This window comes from Delphinus delphis, chromosome 18, assembly GCF_949987515.2.
Source record: "Delphinus delphis chromosome 18, mDelDel1.2, whole genome shotgun sequence".
In the NCBI taxonomy this organism is placed as follows: domain Eukaryota; kingdom Metazoa; phylum Chordata; class Mammalia; order Artiodactyla; family Delphinidae; genus Delphinus; species Delphinus delphis.
The window spans coordinates 9,863,525-9,891,406 of NC_082700.1; the positions used below are offsets into that span (position 1 = coordinate 9,863,525).

General features: G+C 39.8%; 1 protein-coding gene across 1 annotated transcript in view; it reads right to left on the bottom strand.

Moving 5' to 3' along the window:
* The window catches only part of STARD13 (StAR related lipid transfer domain containing 13), a 499,956-nt gene that overhangs the window by 461,315 nt on the left and 10,759 nt on the right, over window positions 1-27,882 (bottom strand). The gene's annotated exons all lie outside the window — the stretch shown is intronic.

Here is a 27,882-nt window from a genome sequence, read left to right on the forward strand (position 1 = left end):
TGAATCATATTCAGACAATCATGGGTAATCTAGCTCCCATTTCACTGTATCTATTTTCTACCTACATATTTTATATCAACTGGGATGTATTTAGGAAGAAATTTTGCTCCAAAGCGGAAGTATTTTATCTCAAGTCCAGAAGATGGGTTATAATAAAATTGGGAGGCAAAGCCTTTGCTGATTTTATTTAAAAAAAAAGATATTGGCAAAATAATAAGCAAATTTTATCATTTCTCTTCACTGGTATATATTTTATATTCCAACCTTATTACTTGTGGTTTTACTTTGCTAGAAAAATACATTTTAGAGGGAAACAAATCTAGCAGCTACCTACTTTTCTACAAGGATAAAGTCTCACTGTTTTCTTTGTATGGATCATTACGTCCTGATGTCCTATATTCTGATTTTTTCATTTCTACTTAAGAGGCAGCAAGCAAGTCATAATGTCTTTCAAGAGCACAGTGATCATTCACAGAACTGAATAATGATTAATGAAATGATATCCCAAGACCTGAATAAACACAGCATTAGTGCTGGAAAATGTCAACCCTACTGCTTCAAAAGGGCAAAAGCCAAGCTGGACCCAAGCTGGTATTTTTCATTTTGTAAAATGGACTTATCCTGAAATTCTCCAAAATATTCATTTAATTCCTGTTAAGAGGTGTGTGTTGAATTGTAAATGATATTAATGATACAACAGTGCTTGATAATGTCAGCTATATTCAGCTATATGTCATTCATTGTATTTAACCCTCTGGGCATTTAGAAAGCCCTTACCTTCTAATATTCTCTTGTTGTCAAATGCTGCCCAATGCTATTTACCAAAGAATTTGATGGTTACCTTTAATCATATGATACCCTCTTTTCTATGGCACATAAACAGAAGTTTTAAGTGAATGCTAGCTGATTCTTGTAAACAGAATGATAGATCACAACCCACCTGCCTTACTCATAAGATGGACTCGAGGTGTACTTAATACAAAAAAACCAAAATATACTGAAATATATATATATGTGTGTGTGTGTGTGTGTGTGTGTGTGTGTGTGTGTGTGTGTGTGTGTGTATACACTCGATAATATATTTTCCATATATATTCCTTAGTCAGTATCCTGTTTAGTGGATGTTAAATTGTGGAAAAGACGAAAGAAAAACACGATCTTTGCTTAAATGTCCTTCATAGGACATTAAGCTGCCTGCTATTTATTGTGTTAAGCTCTACATGAATGATTGGCACAACTTTTAAAATGTAATCACTGCACAGAACAGCTAGGGGTTATTTGATTGCATCTTCAGAATAATGTTTAAAAGTGAAAAAAAAGCGTATGGTTCTGAGTTTCATTATTCAGCCATTTTATACAAAAACCAGTTGCAGAATGGAAGAATTTAGCTTGGCATACAAGGTCATACAGAGAGGGTGATGTAATCTGGGAGGGGCACCCGAGCCCTGACTCTCAGCCCAGGGCAGTGTTGGTAAATGAGCTGGCTTAGTGAAGAGCCCATTATCACTCCTGACCACCCTCTTGGGAATCGCTATCTGAACTCTGTACACAGGGCTTTCAGAAGGATCCAGAGATGATAACAAGACCACATTTGTTTGCAACTTTCAATCAAATAGATTCTTCAGATAATCTAAACACTACTCCTTTGTCTATCAGAGGACAAAATTACATTTGATAATTTAATGATAGTTTTTAATAGATTGAGAAGAATTTTTGTCAAAAGATGGCCACCATATAACCATGGTTTGTTTAAATAACCTCATTTCCCTCTTACCTTATATCAGAAAGTTAGACTTCTAATGTACCTTATTCATGCTACAACCTGATTTATATCCCTGAGCCAAGAACTCTGAGTGGCATCAATCCATACCATCTGAAAGCTTTTGCCAAAGACATGTCAGAACTCCTGTAAGGAACAGATCACCCCATGAATTCTATACTTACACAACATCAGTGACCTCACAGTGAAAGTATGCCTTAATGATCCAATGGTAGAAGCTGTTCTGTAAATACATGGAATAGTTCTTATTGTGATCATTGGGCGTTTCCTAAAACTTCTGAACTGTTTCTAAACCCATAGCCCCATGGTGTTTTCAAAGTTTGATTTACAAAAGAAATAGGCACCTAAAAGATTTTCTATTCCAAAGCTCTTTTTTTTTTTTTTTTGCAGAAGTTAGATCTGAATAAGATACCTCAAAGCCACACTGTGTCACCAAAATCCTTTCTCTAGGTCTAAAATCCTGAAAGGAGCCATTAGAGGTAAATCAATTCACTGCACTGCTTGTAAGTTGGAACAAACCTAAATGATCTAAATCACTGTTGCTTTTCTTTAACACACACACACACACACACACACACACACACACACACACACACACACACACACACACACACACACACACACACACACCTCCTTTCTCCTATTTCTCTTTCACTTAGCTGGATTGCCTCTCTGACAGAGAGAAAAACAATGATCATTGGCCCCCAGGGAAAGTGGTGTAGCTGCAAATGAAGGGTGGAGTGAGGTTGTGAAACAGTGGGCATGCTTTGTGTTGGCCTTCATTTCCTCCATGATTCCTGTGATTTCCTCTTGCCAAGCCTGGTGGATGGAAGGTCTGCAGTGGGGGACAGGGGAAAGGCAGCTATGTGCCAGCTCTGCCTTGGAGGTGTTACAAAAGAGGGATGGGACATTTGAGACACATTTTTTTCTTTTACCATAAACTATAAAACAAAAGAAAGAGGATATGTACCTCAAGAATTGAGCCCAATTCTTCCCTTTACTTATAGAAAATTCTCCCCTAGGCTCAGAGAAACCTTTTACAGTGCTCACTTTGTGAACTCTTCACTCCATGCACAGGATGTATGAAAGAATAGCACAGCACAGCAGAGCACACACCTTGGAGCCATACTGCCCTGCTTCAAATCCTGACTCCTATCATATACTGCTTTGTATCTTTGGTTTAATTTTCTTACCCCATGAATGAAATTTAAATACCTACTCATAGAGATCATTGCTCATAGTAAACGCTCAATACATGGTAGTAAATGTGATTATGATGATTGTTGTAGACCCTGACAGATGGTTTCTCCTTAGTCCTCTACTTTAAAGAACATGAGAAATAGGATTTCTACTTATTCTCCTGGAAAGGAAGACTTGGAGGCTCTGCACCTTCTCTTGTCACTACTCTCGTTGAGGTTGCATTTTGGGTAGAGAAATCACAAAATTCACCATCCAAACTAGGACACTTTTGAGAGTGAAATGGAGTGTTAATCCGATGGGACACCAGGGCAACAGACATAAACTGGAGCTCTCCTTAGAAAACTGAGAGTTTGACAGCCTAATTATGGGACTGTTCAGCAAGCTGAGGTCCTAAACCTTCTTCCTGTCTCAAAATCTGAAACACAACTGGAGGAAAAGGTGCTAATTTTCTCAAAAGTCTATTCTTGTTCGAAGAAGGCTAGGAAATAATTGCACCTGCTATTTTATCCAGAAACTCCATTAAAAAAAAATGAGTCAAAACCACAAAGGATTATTGCTGCTTTAATATGCCTTGTCAAAAACATTGATCAGGGGGCTTCCCTGGTGGCGCAGTGGTTGAGAGTCCTGCCGATGCAGGGGACACGGGTTCGTGCCCCGGTCCGGGAAGATACCACATGCCGTGGAGTGGCTAGGCCTATGAGCCATGGCCACTGAGCCTGCGTGTCTGGAGCCTGTGCTCTGCAACGGGAGAGGCCGCAACAGTGAGAGGCCCGCGTACCGCAAAAAAAAAAAAAAAAAAAAACACTGGCTAGGAGGTCATCAGGACCCCTGGGTTTTTTGTCCCGCTTGGCAGCTAATTGGCTGTGTTATCACAGTCTGGGTCCCACTTATGCCACCTATACAATTAGAGAGCTGGATCAAGGGACCTCTGGGATCTCTAACAGCTTAGAATTGTTTTTAATCTCCTGTAGTATTAGTAGTACATAATAATTTCAGTAGTATTACCTTTTCTAAACTCAGATTTTGCATCCTTCTGAAAATAGCGCTCAATTTAGGTTGTGAGCAGTGTGTTACTCCCGGAAGCACCATAAAGGAATAAATAATATTCCTTTTTTTATCTTTACTGGGAGTGTTTTATGTGCCAGAGACTATTGTTTCATTTAAATACCTACCGCTATGAGGTAGGTATTTAATTTTCATTTATCGGGTAAGAAATTAAACCAAGGATATTGAGCAGTATATGGTAGGAGTCAAATTTGAACCCAGGACAGTCTGGCACTATGGTCAGCTCTGCTCTGCTGTATGTTTTTCCATATAGCCTGCACATTTAGGCCCTGAAGCAAATCTTTGTGGTAGGTATTGTCATCATCTGTTAAGAAGGGAACCTGAGACAGAGAAGTAACTAATCAAGGTCTTGCCACACTAAGCAGTAGTGTTGCTTTGAATGGAGAGAACAGGACTTCAGAGCCTGTGTTCTTAACCTGTGCCATTAAACAAAGCAGGGTGACCTCAAGGAGAGGCAGAGGCCTCCACCCCTGGGTCACAGGAAACAGGATTTATTTAAGTTTCAGAGGGGGAAGGCATCATTTCCATGATCCACATCCTCAAAGCAGTATCTTCTGGCTTAGCTTGTCAGTGAGGGCAAAACTTGACCCTAGAGGGTAAATATCCAAAAGGTACATTTTAACAGGCAGCAGACTGGAAAATGTCATTTCCATATTGTAACTTGAAAGGCCTGGGTTATAAATATTCAGATTGCTTTCTTGCTCATTGGAAACTCATTGCAAGGTCTCACCAATCTACACTGAACCAACTTGCACTACATTTTCCACCAAGCTTCTTAGCAGATAATGCTTATTACTTTGCAGCTCATTCAGGGGCTTTGATAATGACTTTGCCAAAGACCAAAAGACAGTTTCTAATCAACACACACATTTTATCACATGGAAAGGAACTCAAGGAAGCATCAACTTATTAACCCAGATAATTTGCTTCCAGGAAGTAGTTTAAAAACATGAGTTAAATTGATTTGAATTATATTGCTACATAAGATTCACATGAAATCTAAAGAAGATGGGTCTGAGTTTTGAATTTTGATTCTTGCAGCGTCCATTTTTTTAACAGGTTAAAAAAAATATTCTTGCAACATCAAGTATTGGACTCGGTTTTCCAGACTCCTTTAAATAGGAATTTGATTTGCTTCAATCATAGTGCTAGTACTGCCTTTTATTTTATTTTTTTATAGTCAATGTTGTCGATTTTCAACTTTTAACCAAATTGTGTTTTTATTTATTCATTTTATTACGCTAACCTTTTTGGGGCATCTAATGACTTCTTTCCATACTTCCTCTTGTCATGTTCTTTTAACAGGTTCTCCTGTGTTGAATAAATCTGTGTTGCTTCTTACTTATGTATGTTACCCTGTTTCAAACTGTGGTTTTGGAAACTCAGTGTGAGATAAATGGTACTTGTTATCTCCTCCAAGATTTTTATAACAATAAATTTGGAAATACTGTATACAAAGACAGGCTTTACTTTCTGAAATATAGTGGCAACTCATTTATTTGAAATAATAGGATAAGAAATAATTCAGATCTGCAGAAATTATATTAGACTGACATTTCCCTAATAGTTCAAATCATAGATTCTATCCAACTTGATTGTATTGTGACCACTGACTCTATATCTAAGTGTCCTCCTATAACATTACTCTCTCAAAAAATAAGGCAGGGGTAGAACAGTAAGGATAATGAGACAGATAATAATGATGATAATTTTAGTAATGTACAATTCTGATGTACAGATAAATTTCATAAAGTATTTGTTACATTTCTAAAATTTAAGACTGAAGTACAGAAGTGCTACCATGGTCAACTGAACGAGGAAGGCATTGGCAGTAAGTGCACGCCTTACAGAGTATTTCCAACAGGACAGACCATTACAGGAAGTCATCATTGACTCTCTGAAGACCCTTATCTTTATATGTTTGGTGATGTCAGGTGTTTCCCAAGTATTCTGTGAAAGGGAACCACTTTTCCTTTTCCTAAGCTCAGAGATTTTAGACTAATGGGTGAACTACCTGAGCCTTTAGTCAGGTTCATTCATTCAGCAAATATTTGTGAACCAGACATTTTTCTAAATGCTGGAGATAATGAACAAAACTGATAAGCTCCCTGCCCTCATGTTGTTTCCGGTCTAAGGGGAAAAGAAAGTAAACGAGAAACAGGTGATCAGATAAGACAGTGCCAGATGTTGACAAATACTACAAACAGGTAAAAAGGGTGATGTAATGGAGAGGTGAGAGTAACTAGGAGGAGGATACTTAGGGTGGGTGGTCAGAGAAGCCTCACTGAAGAGACTCTAGAGTGGAGATGGGTCATGGGGATACTTAGGCAAAGACCATGTTGGGCTGAGGGGGAAGCAGTTCCGAGGCCTTGAAAGTCAGCTATGTGCCAGGGCTGTGCTGGAGATGGGGGATTCAAAGGTACACAAGAATGGCCATGGTCTTTGCTCTCATGAAGTTCACTGTCTAATAGGAAAATAAGGTTTCTGCCTTCAAGGAACTCATGATTGGTAGAGACAAAAGACGTGTAAGCAAGTCATTGCAGTATAGCAAAAGTCTCCACGTATGACCATCATAACAACACAAGGAAGGGAGTGATCAATTTCCCTGGACAAAGCAACAGGTCAGAGGAAACCTCCCAGAGGAATTTGCCTATGGTCACCCAGGTCATCAGTGGCAAAGCCAAATTTCTCACATGGGTTTCTTAATCCTTATCCAGTGTTTTCTGCACTTTGATTTTCATTGTATTCCCGGGGGACAGAGAAAAGAGATGGGAAAAGTGAGGAGGCTAAGAAAAAATTCCCCAGATAATGCCAGGGAAGCACATACATGATTTTAGAGAATGGCACAGTTTATATTTATTGACTCCAGTACTGTACTGAACTTTTTTAAAAAAATTCTAACATCATATATGGGGCTTCTGTGTAGAAGATCAGCACACACTATGAAAATGCAGTTACTCAGTCCAGTTATAGGTCCAAAAATCTTTTCCCTAAGACAAAAGAATTTTTCCATGTGTTTAATTTTTTCCCATCTGAATATCATCTGTAGTACAAAAAATCATCTGGGGGCCTTGCCTGGAGGAAGGAGTTCAAGGATGGATGGTGGGTTATGTGGCTGGATTCCTAAAGCTGTGTACAATCTACCATGAGTTGCTGTTTTCGGTTACAGTGAGAGATGCCTCTTTCTTTGTGCTCCTACCTAGTTTTTCCCTGACAGACCCGCAAGGGTCAGTGGTTTCTGTTTCTTAGCCACCACTTCTTATTTTGATCTCTACATGCTGGGTCCTGTTGTGCCTAGAGGTCCTGACCGCTGCCCATTTCCTTCTTAAACCACAGTCCCCTCTTGAAAACTAATGAGCTTTCAAAAAAAAAAGCCTGTAATTAGAATATAAATGCAATATTCGAATAGCCTGTGATTAGAATATAAATTACCTTCTTCTAATAGTCCATGCAGATAAGAGTGTTAATGTATTATGAATCTAGGAGGGAAAACAGCCTTGACAGTAGTGCCTTCCCCCTTCACTCACGCTCCAACCTGGAAGATCTATTTAATGTTTCACTGGAAACAGACTGCCCTTCTTTCTCTAACTAAGCACAGGAGACCTGGAGTCTTTACCATTTAATGATGGATTTGCATATGGCTTTGTTATTTGTCAAATAAATCTCCTTTTGACTGTTACTCGTGATACCCTCCAGACAGTAGATCCTTAGGTTCTATGCAGGCTTGTAAATGTCCTGCTTAAAATTTGACTTGAAGAAGGTTCTTGAGACAATGGGAAGTGGTCAGAGCATCAGGGTCATAGTGGGGACTGACCCCAGTCTCGCATCAAGAAGAGAAGAGTGGGGAGCACACCTTCTTGGCTTCTTGATGGTGGATGGAGAAAGGGAGCTGTTTTTCTTTTTTTCCCTTTGCTAATTAAGGAAAGCAGGGAGAGACACAAACTTTATTGAGTGCCTACTGTATTCTTGGAAGGATGCTTGGTGTTTGTTTTCTCTCTTGATTTTCAGAAAAAGCCTGTGAGATACTAATTATTATTCCCATTTGTAGAGATGAGTAAACTGAATTTCACAAAATTTGATCGAGCTGTTCAACCATGTAACTTTCCATAGCAAAAACCTACCCTGTCGGAGAAAAGCTGCCTGAACAGAAATAAACAGGATTGTGACATTTTTGTTATGCTAATGTGAAAAGGAAAAAGACATACTGAGTTTAAGAGTTAATTTCAAGATAAACAATTACATAACAATGACAGATCAGACTGTCACCCAACAAGGCAGTGTTCCTGCTAGACTCTGGGCTCTTAGAAGATAGTAATTTTGTCTTTTCATTTTTCTGTCTTCCGTTCTTTCCCTTTTCACGATCCAACTGAAAAAGCTGGTATCAATGCAGAGTACTCACAGGAGGGTAGTTGGATGAATTAATTCATTAATTAATGAGGATTATTGAGACAGTCTTAACTTTTTAAAAAAAATTTTAATGCTTGCATTTTATTTATTTATTTAAGTTTTATTTATTTATTTATTTTTGGCGTTGTTGGGTCTTCATCGTTGCGTGCGGGCTTTCTCTAGTTGTGGCCAGCAGGGGCTACTCTTCATTGTGGTGCATGTGCTTCTCATCGTGGTGGCTTCTCTTGTTGCAGAGCACAGGCTCTAGGCGAGCGGGCTTCAGTAGTTGTGGCTTGCGGGTCCTAGAGCGCAGGCTCAGTAGTTGTGGCGCACGGGCTTAGTTGCTCTGCAGCATGTGGGAACTTCCCCAACCAGGGATTGAACCCGTGTCCCCTGTATTGGCAGGCGGATTCTCAACCACTGCGCCATCAGGGAAGTCCAGACAGTCTTAATTTTGTTATGGTTATGCAAGAGAGAAGGATAATTGTCTGGAGAATCAGGCTTGGGAGTTGAGTTGTGAATAAAGTTAAAGCTTAAGATATAAACACCTGGATTCAGATACTGAGAGGAGGGAGGTATGATTAGCAATGCAGGGAGAAAGCTGTGTACAGCAGCCAATTTGAAAAAGATAATAGGGACATTTAAAGAAAGATAGAGAGGATCTGAGTCCAAGTCTGGGGGCCTGGAATGAGCCCCTGCCAGGGAGAGAGTGGTGGGTGGGAACCGGCAGGTTTTGCTCTGGCAGGTTACTAAAAACACTGTGCCCTCCCTGTGCTCCAGGCACTCCACAAAAACTCTTTTTCTTTTTTAAAGCCTTCCAGACAACTCTGAGGTGACTGCTGAGAGCTCCATTTACAAGTTAATCAACAGAAGCTCAGAGACTTTAAGGGACCTGCCCTGAGTCACACAGCCATTAAATGGCACAGATGGGATTTGGTAACAGCTGGCTGACACCAGAGTCCCTGCTCTGTCGACTGCTCTGTGTTTCCTCAAAGGCTGTATGACAGTGGGGGCTGTGGGAGCCCCCAGACACTGCAGAGTGGCCAAGAACTCTGGGAACAAACAAACAAACATAACTCCCTCCTTGCTTAACAACAGATAAAGCTGAGATCAAGGAAAATCAGATTTGGACTGAGGCAAAAGGTCAGGGTGAACTCACACACAAGGACAGAATTATTGAAAAGGACAAACATTTATTAAGCAATTACCCTGAGCCCAGGGCCTGGAAGAGATGGATTACTGCTTTAAACCACCCTAGGAAGGAGAGACCTCTGACTTTATTACTATGTATGCATGTGTGTTTCTATACAGAATATAGTGCTTGTTCCTTGAGATTCTCTTGAATTCCGGTAAATTAACTTGGGTACTTTAAATAGTGCATACACACATACGGGCACGCACGCACACATGCACTCACACACACACAGACACACAGGTGAAGGATGTTTAGGAAAAGCCGAGCATCTTCTTTGTTTGGCTCTGAACCCAGTTCAGGCAGGCTAGTCCTTTTACAGATGCCCCTAAGCAGTCCTCAGAGCTGCAGAAAATGCTGATTATTTCCCTCTTTGCCTAAAACCTCTATAGGGGAAGTTTCCTGTCCATTGTAGCTGCTGAAGGGAAGTTCTTCAGGCTTTGTCCTCAGTTCCATCTGTGCTGGACACAGCTGGCTGGATGAGAGCTGGGCCCCTGGCACAAGCAGCCAACCCATACGCTGGCTAGAGGCTTACAGTGTGGCCCAGAAAAAAGGCAGGCCTGGGCTTCCCTGGTGGCGCGGTGGTTGGGAGTCCGCCTGCTGATGCAGGGGACGCGGGTTCGTGCCCCGGTCTGGGAGGATCCCGCATGCCGCGGAGCGGCTGGGCCCGTGAGCCATGGCCGCTGAGCCTGCGCGTCCGGAGCCTGTGCTCCGCAGCGGGGGAGGCCGCAACAATGAGAGGCCCGCGTACAGCAAAAAAAAAAAAAAAAGGCAGGCCTAACAAGCAAGACTCTCTTTGGGGAATGAGAATCGAAAAGTAGATACTTGAAATCTGTTTATTCATGAGGTACAAGGAAGGAAATAGCTTTATTATTTTTTCTCTAACCAATGCCTTCAAATATCTTCGTCTGGATTTCCTATCTGTGTCTCTGGGTGATACCTGAGGCAGACACCATAGGTTTCTGTTCCCTTTCAGTTATTAAAAAGATGACCTTGTTTCCTTATTTTAGTAATTGTGATTCACGTTAATGTATTAAGAAGTGCAACACAGTTCGATTTTAAAATTTCAACCTCACATCTAATTCAAAGCCCTCACCCCACCCCAAACCCCATCTGGGGACTAACTCTGGGTGGAGGCTCCACACAGGGAAGGGAAGCCTGGTCCAAGTTTTCACTCACTGTTGCTCTTTCCATTTCCTTCTCTGTCTCCCTTCCATTACTGGTGTGTTGGGGATCTCAGAGCAGCACCAGATGAAAAGAACAAACATCTTTTACATAGTGGATCCTGCTGTAGTTTGGTTATTAACATCATCTGTTCAGCAGTTCTTTAATGCTCCTTCCCCCAAAGGGCACATGTGTGGGTTCTTCACAGGGCCCCGTCCCCTGTCCTAGGCAGTGCACTTTCTGACCTCCTGAAACACCTCTCAACACCCATCCCCCACTTGTTTGTCAACCCGAAGCCTCTCACTTTTAGGTCCTCCCCACAGGTAGGAATCCAGGGAGGGAGAACTTTCTGACAGAGTGAGAGAGCTGCCTGTCCTGCTGCAGTGCATATGGTACGTGCTGGAAGGTGGAGGGCGTCTCAGCTCCCTGCCCCACCACTCAGCCTTCGCCTTAGGCAGTCTCTAGGCCAGAAGTATCCACCGAGCCCCATGTGCTCGAGGGCCCCAGCTCTCTGAGACTCACACCGAGCTTTCTCAAGAACTCTCTGCTGCATGGCACCTTGGTCCCTGTGCTGTCATGGGCCTTTGATTCTGCAGTTCAGTGACTTCCAGCTGGGGAGGGAGATACCAGTCTCTCTTGGGGGCAGGAATCTTCAATTTCTCTTGGAGCCTCCTGAACTTGGTTTAAGGTGGGGCTGAGCAGCTCACACTATACACTTTTCTACACTTCTGCAGCAACATTCCTAATTCAAACTACCCTTTTACATCGATGAACTCTCTGCCCCCTCCCCCACCCCGCCAGTACATTCTGATCTTCTGTTTAGAGAGGCTGGCGAGGCGGGGGCCAGGGAGTCAGGGTCAAAAGAGCACTTTGTCCACCTCTTATTAGGGGCTAGAGGGCAGATGTGTCTGACTGCTCTTCTACATTCTCGCTAGAGATCAGGGATTCTTAGTACCTGCTAGCTTCATTGTTGAGGCCGTAGCTAAAATTCTAAATGAGGAAATTAATAAACAGAGAACTTACTCGTCAGTAACCTTTTACATAATGGTAGGACCCGAACTTACAAGGTCAAGAAGCTAGGGGGACAATGATGGAGCACCCATGTATAAAACAAGGCTTTGGAGGAGGGCTGAAGACAGTTAAAAGCATGAGCTTCGCAGGCACACAGTACTGGATTTGGTCCCAGTTTAGCTATTTCCTAGATGTATGACAATCTTAGGATAAGATCAATATCTTTGTAGCCCCAATTTCTTCATCTATAAAATGGAAAAAGTAATACTATATGCCATGGAGTTGTTTTGGGGATTAAATCAGATAATTGTTGTAAAGCATTTAGTACCATGCCTGGTACATAGTAAGTGCTCAATAAATGTCAATTCCTATGAGTAAGGAAAAGTATGTCCTGGAGGGAAGTCCCTGCCCCTCGGGGGCCCTTCACATGGGCTGTAATGTGAATAGTGCCCCATGTGAGTGTGCGATATGAATGCACTCAAGTGGGTCTGAGAAGCCTGATGATAGTAGATAGAGAAAAACGGAGATAATACGAGAGAGAGAGAGTGAGACAAACAGAGAGAGATGGGGGAGGGGGACAGAAAATGAGAGATTGTCAGGCCATAAAAGAGGGAGAGAAGTCAGTTCCTCCAGCTGACTGCTGATAGCGTCCCAGTTCCAGCCATTCTACCATTCCAAGTTGATAATTGACAAGACAAAACAAAACAAAATCCCACCAGCACCTACTTGATGCAAGTCTCGTCCCAGAACGAGTGTGTCTCCTGGAACACTCCCCTCCCTCCCAGGGGATCTCTCAGGACAGATGTGAGGATGGCCATTCTCTGCCACCCTTAGAGCTAACAGAAGCAACCAGAGCTCTGGAGACTTCCCTGTCCAGGTGCCTGAGCTCTTTCTGAGGCTAGACTTTAAAAATATATATATTTCAAAGAAATAAGAGGAGGAACAGTTATTTTTTGACCAAAAGGTTATTTTAAGGTACTGATACTGTCTGTGAAACTGCCTGAGTGACTGAGCATCACATTATTTAGAGAATGTACAATATTCTCTATGCTGTGCATAGCAACTTAAATATGGGCTTTTCTAGAAATAATGGCACTCAAATGTTCAGATGGCTCCACTGGAACATATGCATGTGATATGCATTTGTATCATTAGAGAACAAAACCCTTAAGTCAGAAACAGTAAATTGAAACACATGGAACTTTTCTTTCTGGAGGAATCTTGCCATGGCTTTCTGCAAGTTCTTTACTGCTGGCTTCTGGTGGTAGATTGCTTGCAGAGATGGACGCAACAATCCTTTGCAATGTGACCTTGCCATTCCATCAAGAGGTGAAGTTTATTAATCCTTCCTCTTGCCTCTTGGCTGGCATCAAGAATAGTGTTGACAATAGAATATGGCAGAAGCAAAGTCTGATGATCTGCCAGCCTCTGCTTCAAGAGGTCTTGCACCCTCCACTTTCTCCCCCTTTGCCACCCTGAGACCTTCATGTATGGTTAGCCTCGTTGAGGATGAAGGACCCCAGGGAGAGAGAGGCCTCGCGGACAGCCAGTACTAGCTGCCAGGCAGTGAGACCATCTTGGGCAACCCACATCCAGTCACGCTGCCAGATGACTGCACATATAGGTGACCCCGGGCAAGACCAAGCAGCAGAAGAATCACCCAGCTGACCTTGGGTCAAGCATCAGCCCAGTTGCTGCCCACAGGATTGTTAGCAAATAAATAGCATGTTTAAACTGCCAAATTGTGGGGTGTTTTGTTACAAAGAAATAGATCGTTGATGCAAGGATATACCACTTTCCTCACTGTGAGCAGGAACTGTTAACACTGTGCAGTAGGAAGTGGGATGGGTGGTCCATTAACATCACTAACCAACAGTAGCATTGAAGAAGCCTCAGTCTCAGAGGGTTGTCTTGTTGGGAGATTGTTATTAGAAAACATTTTGTTAAGCAATGTGAAGAGCAGAAGGTCTGCCTCCTAAAGCTGGAGGGAAGTGGCATGTCAGTCACTGGCAGTACTTGCTCTCTGAGCTGTGTTTGATGTGTGAAAAAAGTTTGCCAACAGGAATGCCTGGGGAAGGGAGGGTAGAATTTTTTTAGCCAGGGTATCAGCTAGGACGGATCTTATTTGCATGTATCAGCAGCAACATCACAGAGGATTTTTCCCTTTTCTTTCCCTTCTGCCAACTATTGTGACTAATTGAGAATTCTGTGACTTTTCCAGCTGGAGGATATTACACAGAGTACACACCTGAGCAATAACTGATACCAGTTGTTGTCAGAGAGATGATAATTTTTTAAATGTACAAAAAGTTCATCAAAGCCAATGTAAAATTGGTTTATCCAGTTAAGTCCAGTTGCAAGAGTAAGACCTCATGTACTGACTTTTCAAACAGAAATTGAGTATGTTCCTGGTGCACAGTCCTGTTCTTTCTCGTTGAAGAGCTACACTGGAATGCAACTAGTCTTGACCCAACTAATTTTCCTTCTTGACTGAGAAGAATAATCTCTATGCTACTCATATAAAATCTCAAAATGCAGCATGGTGAAATAAATACCATGTTGTTCTTTTCCTTGCGTCTTTCTATCAGTGGCCGCCTTGTAGGGAAAATATTCTGCCCCAGCATCCAGCATATATGAGAAAAATATGTTAAGCATTCATGGATTTCATATAGAGAAATCCAAGGACTCCAGAAAGTTCTGCCCAAGAATCCTTCAAACTCCCATACATCTTGGCTATGAGTTTCTCAGCACCTGCATTGGCCCTGGAGGACTTGGGTGATGGGAAAAGTCAGGCAGAGTGTCTCTGGGGATCAAAATGTTAGTGCTTAGTTTGTGTTGTCATGCAAAAGATTTTGCTTTTGCAAAAGGAGTTAGACACAGGCATCGAGGCCATCGTTTTGCACCATTAAAATCATACTCAAGTTCAATTAAAAAAAATTAAATTTAGATCAACTGTAACTGGTCCAAAATTCTAGCCAAAGGGCAAGGGCAGGGGTTGAAATGTTATATGCAAGTGCTTTTAAAAAGTAAAAAGTATCATCTAATACAACATTTTGTTTGTTGACTTTTAAATAAACTTTGAAAAAGTAATAATTTCTTGGGCAAATAAATTCAATAGTAAATTTTAATGATATGAAAGTTCTTCATACATAAGCATGTTCTCACTTTGCATTTAATAATTATATAGAGAAGTATGTAACACACCTAAAATATAAAATGAATGAATTCAGAGTAAAATGTCCCTTGAAGTAAGAGGCTTTCGCTAGTTCTAAAACTTAATTTAAAATATGTCTGCATTTTATTGATGTTGAAACAGTTTCTCTGTAACTCTGATGTACATAGTTGTAAAGGGGTCTGGCTTATATCTGCCCTTAGTAGAATGCAAAGGGATTTGCTCTCCTTGAAAGAAGGTGGGACCACACAGAAATTCAAAATATGTTTTTCCTTTCATCCCCTTCTCATGAGACTCAAAAAATTATCTCAAAAAATATTTATCTCAGACATACTAGTAATTCCCATGATTTACTTTGTTTGGAGAAAGAATATATTCAATGTTTACAGTTAACAAACAGCTCTTGTAGTGTAGTGTTCCAATTATGCACACGGTCCAGGGGGAGAATCTAGTGCTTCAGGCCAACAGAGGTCATTCAGCAGCCCCACTCCCTCCCCTGCTCTTCCTATCCCAGTACATGACCTGAATCCTGCACTGTAGTTTGGCTCTCTATGTATTGATCAAATTATTTAAATACTTAACCAAACCCTGTTTTTTGTTTGTTTTAATACTAACAATGACAATCATATTAGCTAGAAACTATCTTGAAGGACCTTGAGCAATAAGCCTGACATATCTAGATTACTGAATCCCTGTATCATGATGTGATTTTTTTTATTCAAGATCCTATAAATGGGAAAGATCTAGCAAAGGTTTTGGTCCCATAGAATTCAACCGTAGCATTTGGCAGAATGCCATCCAAAAGCTTTTTCTGACATATGTGGAAAATAAGATGATGTTCTTTTTCATTATTTTCATTCTTTTTTAACAATTTTGTTATTTTTTAAAAAGATGTGTTTTTTATTACTTTTTTATTTTTTACATATACATGTATCTGTTCTTTTTCAATTTCTTTTCCCAGTTAGGTTGTTACAGAATATTATTTTCATTCTTAATTATTTTCATTTTATTGTATATTTCATCAGGTACTCAGTGAATATATTCAGTTTTTAAATACAGTGTTATCTCTTATGGGGCAATGATAAGAGGACTGTTCTGGGATGTAGAAGACTTAAGATCTGGTTCCATCTGCTGTGCAGTCTTAGGGAAATAAAATTAAAACATCTGCCATTTATTAAAGCCTTACTCTATGCAAGGAGCTAACAGTGTACTTTATAAGCCAAGTTTTATTTTAATCTTTTCAACACCCCATTTGGTAGATGATATTAACTTTATTTCCAAATGCAAAAACTGAGTCTCATAGTGGTTTAGTGGTTGGCCAAGCTCATTAGATGATGAGTGGATTTGAATCCAGGTCTTTTAGACTCCAGAGCCATACTCTTGACCTGCTTCAGTTGAGTTGTAGTGTCAGCAGCTCTGGGGGCAAATCTCAGCTCTGCCACTTATCAGCTAGGCAGACTTGAGAAGTTACTTAACTTCTGTGTGCTTTCATTTTCCGTTTGTAATACAGGAAGGATACTGTTTAGTCCAGGATATTGGAAGAGTTAAATAGGACATGTTAACAAAAGAGTTTCCTATATAGTAGTCCCTAATCCCTAAATAAAAGTTAGTTCCTTCACTTTCCTCCTTGCCTGGGCCTCAGTTTCCCCCTCTGTGTATTAAGGAGGGCCTTAGCACTATAAAAACTCCAGAAAGCAAATGGTGCAGTCTCTTCAGTGTATAGGTAAGAAAACGAAGACCTAGAGAGGAAGCAACTTGCCCCAAATCACAGTTGGTTAGTGAGCAGTTTGCGTTCTCATAGCAATAGTTTTCGTTATTGGAATGAGACTTGGACTTAATTTGACCAACCTACCTAAACCCAGGTAATCTAGATTCTAGATAATTAGAAAAAATTCTAATTACTATACTTTGTTTTTGGGTTTTGGCCCAGGCTCCTTTATACATTTATTACAAATATGCTACATGTAAAAAGACCTACCTAGTTATTGTTTTCTCAGTCTGAAATGCACTTCTCTTGACTCCTCATGACTTTCTGCTTCTCATCTTTCAGGTCTAATGTCGAATATGACCTCCTCGAGGGGTCTTTTCTGTCAGTCTTACAACCCACCCCCGCCACCCCAACCTCCCACCTAACTCGGTTACTTTCTGTCATGTCCTCTTGTGTATTTCCTTAGACACACTTAAGACAATCTGTAATTATTGTGTTTATAGTTAACTTGTTTGCTGTTCTCTGGCTACACCAGAATTTAAATATCATGAAAGGATGTTGTCAGCATTTGTTCATTTTGGCATCCTCAGCCTTAAGCCAGAGCCTGACACGTAACAAGTTCAAAATAAATATTGGTTTAATGAGTATCTCTACCTATCCATCCACTCACCCATCCATCCATCCATCCATCCATCCCTTTTCCTCAAAAGATCTCAAAACACTTTAAAATACAAATGGCTTGATAATTTAGCTTTGAAATGAAAACTAAATAAATGATTGACCTTGGTAGTTAGGGTAAAGAAGTAACAAATGAAATATCTCATCTAAATAGAAAGTGAAGCTAACACATTCAACTGCCATTAGTGGCTGACTTAATCGGAAGCAGTAAAAAATTTTTAAAATCCTCCTAATTAATAAAAAATAAGAATAGTCGTTATGAAATATAGCTTGTCTGAAGTTTTATTCTTAGCACAACATTTTTAAGTGCTTCCAAACACTTTGCCAGGGAAGTTTCATATTCCTTTTTTTCTTGGTCCCTAGGAATTATTCCCTGCCACTTGAGTGACAAATCAAATATCTGGTATCTAATAAGCAATGGTACCTTTTTAAAAAAAGATACTACCAGTTTTATCTTTAATTTAGAACATTAAAAAGAATTAAATACTTAGGAATAAATTCAACAAAACTAGTGCAAGACAGGTACACTGAAAACTATAAAACAGTACTGAAAGAAGTTAAAGAAGACCTAAGTCAAGAGACATCCTGTATTCTGGAATGGACTGGAGGACTTAATATCATTAAGATGGCAATGCTTCTGAAATTAATCTACAAATTCAGTGTAATGTCTATCAAAATCCAAGCTGCCTTATTCTGCAGAAATTATCAGGCTGATCCTAAAATTCATAGGGAAATGCTGGTGATCCAGAATAACCAAAACAAACTTGAGGAAGAAGAATACTGTTATAGGACTCAAACTTACTGATTTCACAACTTATTACAGAGCTTCCCTCGTGGCGCAATGGTTAAGAATCCGCCTGCCAATGCAGGGGACACGGGTTCGAGCCCTGGTCCGGGAAGATACCGCATGCCACGGAGCAACTAAACCCGTGCGCCACAAGTACTGAGCCTGCACTCTAGAGCCCGCGAGCCACAACTACTGAGCCCACGTGCCACAACTACTGAAGCCCACGTGCCTAGAGCCCATGCTCCGCAATAAGAGAAGCCACCACAATGAGAAGCCCGCGTACCGCAAGGAAGAGTAGCCCCAGCTCGCCGCAACTAGAGAATGCCTGCGCGCAACAACAAAGACACAACACAGTCAAAAATAAATAAATAAATTTTTAAAAAATTATAAAAACTTATTACAAACCTATAGTAATAAAAACTGTTTATTGGAATAAGGATAGACATATAGATCAATAGAATAGAAACTGAGTCTAGAAATGACCCATACATCTATGCTGAACTGGTTTTGACAGGGGTGCTAAGACTATTCAGTAGGGAAAGAATTTTTTTTTTGGGGGGGGGTATGTGGGCCTCTCACTGTTGTGGCCTCTTCTGCTGTGGAGCACAGGCTCCGGACGCGCAGGCTCAGCCACCATGGCTCACGGGCCCAGCCGTTCCTTCCAGAAGGAAGATCAGGAATTGGTTCCTGGGACTGCTGCCATGCCATGCATGTGGGATCTTCCCAGACCGGGGCACGAACCCATGTCCCCTGCATTGGCAGACGGTCTCTCAACCACTGCACCACCAGGGAAGCCCGGGAAAGAATATTTTTTTCAATAAATGGTGCTGGAACAACTGGATACATACGTGCAAAAGAATGAAGTTGGCCACCTATTTTATACCATATACAAAAATTGGTGTCAAAATAGATCAGACACTTAAATGTAAAATTGTAAAACTCTCCACAAAAAAGCATAGGAAGAAATCTTTGGATCTTGGATTCAGCAATGGATTTTTGGATGTAACACCAAAAGTGCAAGCACCAAAACAAAAAACAGATAAAATGGACTTCATCAAGATTAAAAAAATTTGTGCTCAAAGGACACTATCAAGAAAGGGAAAAGATAAACCACAAAACTGAGGAAAATATTTGCAAATTATGTATCTGATAAGGGATTAGCATTCAGAATATACAAAGAACTTTAAAACTCAGCAGTAACAGGGTAAGTAAGCCAATTTAAAAATGGGCAAAGGATTTGAATAGACAGTCTCCAAAGAAGATATACAAATGACCAACATATACATGAAAAGATGCATAATCTCATTAGTCATTAGGGAAATGCAAATCAAAGCCACAATGAGATACTACTTCAAATACACTAAAATTGCTGTAATGAAAAAGGCAATAGGAAGTGTTGACCAGGATGTGGAGAAATTGGAACCCTCATACATAGTTGATGGGACAGTAAAATGGTGCAGCCACTTTAGAAAAACAGTCTGTCAGAATTGTCAAATGACCCAGCAATTCCATCCCTGAGTTATATAAACAAGAGAAAAGAAAACATATGTCCATGCAAAAATGTGTACATGAATGTTCATAATGGTCAAAAAGTGGAAGCAATTTAAATGCTCTTTAGCTGATGAAATTGATTAAAATGATATATATCCATACAATGGAATTATTATTCAGCTATAGCAATGGAATGAAGTACTGATATGTACTACTACACAGATGAAACTTGAAAACATTATGCTATGTGAAAGAAACTGGACACAAAGGTTGTATATCATATGATTCCATTTATATTAAATGTCCAGACTAGGCAATTCCATGGACACAAAAAGTAGATTAGTGGTTGCCAGGAGTTGGGGAAGGGGGCGAATGGAGAATACCTGCTAACGGGTATAGGTTTCTTTTTGGAGTGATGAAAATGGTCTGGAATTAGTGGTGTTGACTTAACAGTGTTGTTGGCAGTGTACTACAACCACTGAATTGTACACCTTAAAAGGATAAAGTTTATCATATGTGAATTATATCTCAGAAAACCTGAGTAACATAAAGAAGGAGGGTTGAAATATAATTTGCTGAAAATTAAAACAGGTAAATATCTGAGAAGTGTCCTGCCCGTGGGGCAAAAGCTGTTAGGTTGATTTGTGATTTTACCTTGAGTCAGATATGGAAAGTTTTGGAAATACTTCTGCCTGATTTTTGCATACCTCTAAATCTTCTGTAGCTGATTGAACTGAAGGAGTCTTTAATCAAAAGAATAATACCCGGGAATCAGACTTTGTGGCTTCTTATTTTGCCTCTCTAATGTCAGGTCCTGTGGCCCTTGACAAGACACCTCATGGAGGGGCTCATTTCTCTCTTTGTGAGAGGGACTGCTTGTCCTGTCTCTAGCTCCCTGGACGAATGCTGAGAAATAGGTGCACAAAATAACAGTATGGCATTTTACAATTCGGAATGCTTTAGAAATACAAGTTAATAATAGGAATTCTTCTTTCTTATAATTAACTTTAACAGGACAAGCACACCTAATACCTAATATCTTTCCAAATTCAGAATGTAATTATTAGTGAGAGCTTAACTCAAATTTAAATGTTATAGTAAATGGGCATAAATAACACTAATAAACCTTAATAAACTTTTCTTTTGAATTGCATGAGCTAAAATTCTGCCTAAGTATTACGCAGCTGAAATCAGACCTGCAGCAATGGATAGTTCCTTGAGAGGAGAAATACATTTATTGGCAAGAATTGATACATCAACCCAGGAAGCTAATATATTGCAGTCAGTATTTAATGACATACAAGTTTCTAATAAACAGAGACTTTCTTAATCACTGCTATGCTCTCAAATTAAGACATTATTATTTCTCCCCTCCCAGCCCATTCCAGGCCTGATCTTCCCAGGTAGATGCGATCCTCTTTATTTGCATGTGTGTGTGTGTGTGTGTGTCCATATATATGGAGAGAGAGAGAGAGAGAGAGAGAGAGAGGGAGGGAGACCCTTTATTTCATCTATTTATCTTTGCTTCTTAGATAAATAGAATGCAAGCCCTGTGAACAGCATCAGCTGTGATTTTTCATCTTTGATTCCCCAGCATTATGTATAGTGATTGGCACATAGTAGATATTTCACAAATGAATAAATGAATTAACAAACGTAAATTGTTGGTAAATTTCCGTAGGAGCATAGTATAGAAACAGCCAGAAGGAAGATCAGGAATTGGTTCCTGGGACTGCTGCCGTGCATAGCTGAGGTTTCAAGTTCTGAGGGAAATGCTGCTGCTGGGCTCCCTGAGAGACTTGCAGTGATAATGCTTGAAAATGGGCAACTTACTAGAAGCAGAGGGCTTTAGTGCAGAAGAATTTAAGCAAGTTACTGATGCCATCTGCTCTTAGTCCATGCCGGTCACACTCCTGTCCTGCCTTTGCACTTACCATTCTCCCCCAGCTCTGTTTAAATTTGCAACATCTTCCCCCACTCCTTCCCACTTTCCTGCTTTATTTTTCTCCATTTATCATTTTCTCCAATTATCACTATGTATTCTAATTATTTATTTACTGCCTATCTCCCCTCCTGCCCCACCAGAATCTAAATTCTGATTTTATATAGTCTGCTTTTTCCCTGGTCTATATTCAGTGCTAAAAATAGTCCCTGGAAATAGTAGCTGCTCAATAAATATTATGGAAGGGAGGAATGAAGAAAGAAAGAGAAGGGAGGGGAGAGAGAGATTGGAGGGAGGAAGGGGAGAGGGGCAATGGAAGAAAAAAGAATGTTGGGAAAGGAATGGAAGGACAAAAGGGAAGATCAATCTAAAAAATATCTGGAAGTCTGGCAAGCTTTTCAATATATTCAGGTAAACTTGTGGCCACCTTACAGATTTGTTTTGCTTAGCTCACGAAAATATTTTAAAAAGCTGAAAAATTTCTATAAAATATCAGATTATGAGCTTCTTTCAAACAGTCAGGTCTGGTTAACTGGGTCTGGGTTTGTGCTCCCATACCACATTAGTCATCTAGACCTGAGTATCCCCTTTAGTAGGGGATATGGGCTAGAGTGACTTAATAGGCCTGAGAATTTAAAGCAGGGATGGAAGTTGGGATCTCTCTTGGATTTCCTGAATGGCCCTGAGAATCTCACTGTGGGTGTGTAACCCAGGAAGTCCTCAGAATAATTTAGATTCTTATGGAAACCTGTATTCCCAAGGGGGTTTCAATGAGCAGATCATGCCCAGGTCTTTAAGACCTGGTTCATTCAGACCAGAGACTCCCTGGGGCTTACCTGAGAGGGGAAGGTGTGCCCAGACAAACCCTCTACTGATCCTCTGTCCTAAGAACTTTCCCTGGAGAACCTGAACCCTGCAGCCCTCTAGTCAGGATGTTGGTGTAAATATATTGACATGTTCACCCACTGGAGTGATGATATCACAAAGCCTATTTAGCTCTAAAATATGCTTCACATATGATTCCATCACCCCCATGCATCTATTCATTCATTCAACAAATAACATATCGAGCACCTACTAAGTGCCAGGCCGTGTGCTAGGTACTATATATTCAAGTGTTGAAGAAGTCACATGATCCCTGTCCTCGCAGACCTCACAGTATTATCAGGAAAGAGAAACAGGTAAGTAATAAGTGTTAGCATATTGCACAGGAAGGTATCAAAACACAGCAGAGGCTCTGAAACTGCAGATTTAAAGTTCAACATGTAGAAAATATGCAGATGTTCAAAGCTTTTTCCTAAACTGCTTGGGGGTAAGTTCTGGGGAAAATTAAATCGTTTTTTAACTTATTCTTATAACATAGGATTCTTATAGCATATATAAATTTCCTCTAGAGTCCTTAATTTGCTTTGAAATTTTTAGATGTAATTGTCTAAAGGTCACTTTGCCTCCTCACTTTATGCACACAAATATACCGTAATATTTTGATCTAGGTGGCTGAGCCCACCCTTTTACATGAATCCAATCAATCTGAAAGCTTTCTCCAACCTACCTAAATTATTGCTATTTTCATTACTAATACTACTTACACCAGTAAATCTATCTACTATCATTTCTAATTATTATTTTAGTCTATAAATTATATTTTTATTTTATAGTATACACAGTAGTATATATTATTTATTGTGGTAAAATATATAAAATGTGAAATGTAACATCTTAACCATTTTTAAGTGTACAGTTCAGTGCCATTAAGTATATTCACATTGTTATGCAACCATCACCACCATCCGGAACATTTTCATCATCCTAAACTGAAACTCTGTACCCACTAAACAATAATTCCCCATTCCGTCCTCCCCCTGGTAACCACAGTTTTGTTTCTGTCTCTATGGACTTGACTATTCTAGGTACCTTATATAAGTGAAATCATACAATGTTTGTTCTTTTGTGACTGTGCTTAGCACAGTGTCTTCAAGTTTCGTCCATATTGTAGCATGTATCAGAATTTTATTCCTTTTTAAGGCTGAATAATATTTAATTGTATGTATATATCACATTTTGGTTATCCATTCATCAGTTGGTGGACATTTGAGATGTTTCTACCTTTTGGCTATTGTGAATCATGCTGCTATATACATAGGTGTACAAATATGCTTATTATGTTTATGCAGTGCTTTTAATTTTTCAGAGTGATTTTTGTGTCTATAATTCTTAAACTCTGTGGGAGGTAGAGTAGTATTTTCCTCTTCTGGCAGATAAGAAATCCAAATTATTGAAAAATTAAGTCACATTAATTTAGGGATAGTTTCTGACTCTTAGCCTGGAGAATCTTTTTCTCAACATACTTTTTTATTATTCACTCCAATAATCCCTTCACCAGCAGAGATGCAAAAGCAAAAATATCCTTGTTGAAATGCAATTGTAGGGCAGATCAAAAGTCTTCTTTTACTTGGAAAGGCTAAATGAAATCAGTAGGCCCACAGTTTGGGGAAAAAATCAGTTTTAAAAATTTGTCTTTCAGGTATCAGTGGCAGCAGTTTTTTCTAGCAAAATGACATTCTGGGCTAGCTAATCCAGACTTAGCCTTCCCTCTTCCCCCTCAACTACACCATTGCTCATAAAATTCAAACTTCCCATGTACTCAAAGTTGGGAAACTATGTCTATAACCCAAATAAAATATCTAAATCTTGATTACTCATGGGTTTAAGGCATACCTGATATAGTTTCACATTCTGTTCTTGGATAAAAGTCTTCATTAAATTCCAGAGACGCCAATGCTCTGTTTGAATAGAGCTTTTAAAAAGTTGAGAGGTCCTCAGATGACCCTTGAGGGAGGGGAGTAGAGGCTAGGTATGTAGGCGTGGCAGAGCCAATGATGCTGTGTCCCCCATGGAGCCCTTCCCAGCGAGGCTGCAGCTGATTTGTGCTGGAGCAGTTTGTCTTTACTAAATTCGTATGTTTCTTGATGTCAATAACATTAGGCAAGAGTTAGTTTTTTAAAATAGCACTATTTATCTGTGCTACTTCTCGTAGTTTCTATTGGTTTAAAAAGATATTTCTAACAGTTAAAACTGCTCTAACTATTAAATTTTATTCAATTTTTTAAAAATATCTCTAGTTTTAATAATTCCATGTCAGGGGGAAAGATCCTGAGTCTTACAGTTTGCCTGGATTTCTGCCTTCACTTGCTTGTCCCGACCAGGTCTACCCGCTTTCTGGTGTGCAGTTGTTTTCTTTGATGGTAACGTTTGGTGGTTCTCGCTGCCGTGTCTGGGGGGTACACTAAATACCTCTTTGATTTGTGCTGTTTATTCCTTTATGGTGTTGCTTCCTTGGTAGGATTGCCAAATCTAGCAAATAAAAATACACCCAGTTAAAACTGAATTTCAGATGAACGACAGCTAACTTTTTATAAGTATGTCCCATGCAACATTTGGGACATACACTAAACATTTTTTTGTTGTTTTTCTGAAAGTCAAATTAAACTGGATGTCTTTTATCTGACAACTCTGGATTTCTGGCAGAAAGGTACTCAAAGAGTAGGAGCTCATAGTGACATTAACTAATAAAAACAGAATCAACTGTTCTTGAATCCAGACAGCATGGCGAAAATGCCAGTAAGTGTGATGGGGTCTAAGCCTGGTGATTTGGAGAGACCTAAATTGGACACCAAACGGCAATGTGGGGGTCACAAGGAAAGAGATAAAGAGGATTTGCCCCCCGATTTCTAGTTCTCTTTTGGAAGCAGGCGCTGATAAAGGTTACCCTCCCAGGTGATCAATCTGAAAAGCCTGGTTTGTAAGGCCAGTAAAGGGAAGAGGAAGTAAGAAGGTAAGGCATACTCTTGACACATACTGAATTTTGTTAGTTCTGAAAATTTGGGGGTGGGTAGGAACTCTGCTAGGGAGTATATGTATGTGTGTATTGCAGGGGTGGGCAGAGGAGGAGGATATGGGGAGGGAATGGGAATGTGACCTACCAGAAAGAAAAACATCTGATTATATTCTAATACAGGCTCACCAATATATCACCATTAAAGTAGTTTATTTCTTATTCAACCCTAAAACTGTTTACCAGAGATTCTAAATAGTTTAGAGTTATCACACTTGTGTTAATTTGATTATACATAGACACACTATTGCAGGTATAAAATGATGTTAAAATTTGCTTTGTCTTGAAAATTTTGTAATTGAAAAACTACCAGAAACTCAGGCAAAATACTGTTTGGAAGTATTAATACTCTTTTCCATAACAGACTTGATCATAGGAGCTTAGAAGTCCAGTCAGTATGTGGCTAGTCAGGGGGACAGGATACCCATGATTTGCTCTGTGGCCCCCAGCAAATCGAGTATGTTGCACTTTACGGTCTTGTTCCCCTCTTTATCTTAGGCTGAGAAGTCAAGTGTTTGTTATGTACCTCGGTGTGGCCCAGGATTGGGTTAGTCTCCACTGAGAACATAAGAGGATGGAATGCCTGTTCTTGGGGACTTGCCAATCCAGTTCTATTGAGAAAAACCTCCCTCTCTTTACCAGACGTGGCCCCTGGGCCTTTAGCTGCTTTCTGAGGAAACAACAAACTGAAATCTGCGGAAGCAGAGGGTACACTGCGCTCTATGCCTTCTTTAGAGTTGCCTCAGAAGAGATCACAAAGGGTTAAAATTAATGTTTAAAGCTCATACCCATTAATTTGAAAACAGCCACAACCCCATTACCCACACGGGTGAGGAGGCATAAGGTTTTCCCAGAGAGGAAATATAAAAAGCTGATGAAAATCTGAAAAAAAAAAATTTGGTCTCAATAGCAGTAAACAATAATAATACAAGTTAAAATGAGACACTGTTTCTCCATAAACTTCTCAAGGTTTGGAGAACATCAAATTCAGTGTTGGTGAGAGTGAGGTGAGGTGTTTATTCCCATTAACTGCTGATAGTAGTTTGAATTAAAACTATATTTCTAGAAAATAATATTGTAATATCACACAATATTGTTTTCAATGATAGAAATCTTAGAACTATGCTCAGTAAATGATCAAGATACTTTATGGACAAAAAATTGATAGCAACACTTAAAAAAAGTAGAAAGGTTGTAAGCAAACTAAATGTTTGGTTGCTTGGGTATAGTTTATTACATTTTATATGTGTAAAAAATGAAATATTATACATCAGATATTCATATGAATCTTATGAATTATTAAAACATGGGGAGATATCTTTGTCATTATTTAATTAACAAAGAGCAATACAAATTATATACAGTTTGGGATCAATTATTTTGGAATATAGAGAAAGAACTTCAAAGAAATATACAAAATGTTAACATTGGTTTTCTATAGGAGAGTGTTTATAGGTGAGTGTTTCTGTCATTTTTACCCTTTTATATATTGCCCAAGATTTCTACAGCATTCCGAAAAACTATGTACAATAAATGGTCAGGTGGATGGATATCCAGAGCATGGTTCTAAGAATAGAGACTGAAAATATTGTTTATTTATTTATTCTTCCCATCTACTATCTGTATGACTTTGGGGTAAATCACATAATTTATGAAGCATGTATTTTCTCATCTATAAAATATTGTATCAAACTTTCTCCCAGGTTTATTAGGAGAATCATTTGAAGTGATGAATATGAAAAATGCTTTCTAAATTATAAAGTACTTAAAAAAAATCTAAAAGGTGAATTGGGGTTGACCTTATGACATATTTCTATGTGGTTATATCAGGTGTGAGGGAACAGTCTGTGGCCATACAACATAAAGCCATACACATGGCTTAACTGAGGACCAAATTCATAGCCCATTAGGTGCCTATTCCAGGGCCTTTCTTTGAGTGGTTTACCACCCATAGCATTGGAGAGCTGGGAAGGTGGTAGTAAGGGGTGGGGGAAATAAAGCCGGGTTGGCAATGTGGGCCAGATCATGAAGGGATTTGAAAGTCGGACTGAAGACTTTACAAATTTGATCTTCACTGGTTAAGATGGAGCCATATTAGGTGTTGTTTCATTTGCTTTGAGCCGAGTGTCACAAAGGCAGCTTGTTTGGGGGTAGTTAGCCTAAGAGTGGCCAATTTGCTGGATGGACTTAAGGGTCAGGAGAATGGAGGAAGGAGTCTAGGTCAGAGTTTTGGCAATTCCTGAGGGAGGAGATGGCGTTCTTGACAAAAACTTAGTGGGAAGAAAAGAGTGAATGTCAGAGAGATTTCTCAGGGAGAGAACTTGTGATAGATGGAGCACAGAGGGTAAACGAGAAGGAAGACGCAAAGGTATCATTGATACGTCTCCTCTGGAAGATGGGAAAAGGGCTTC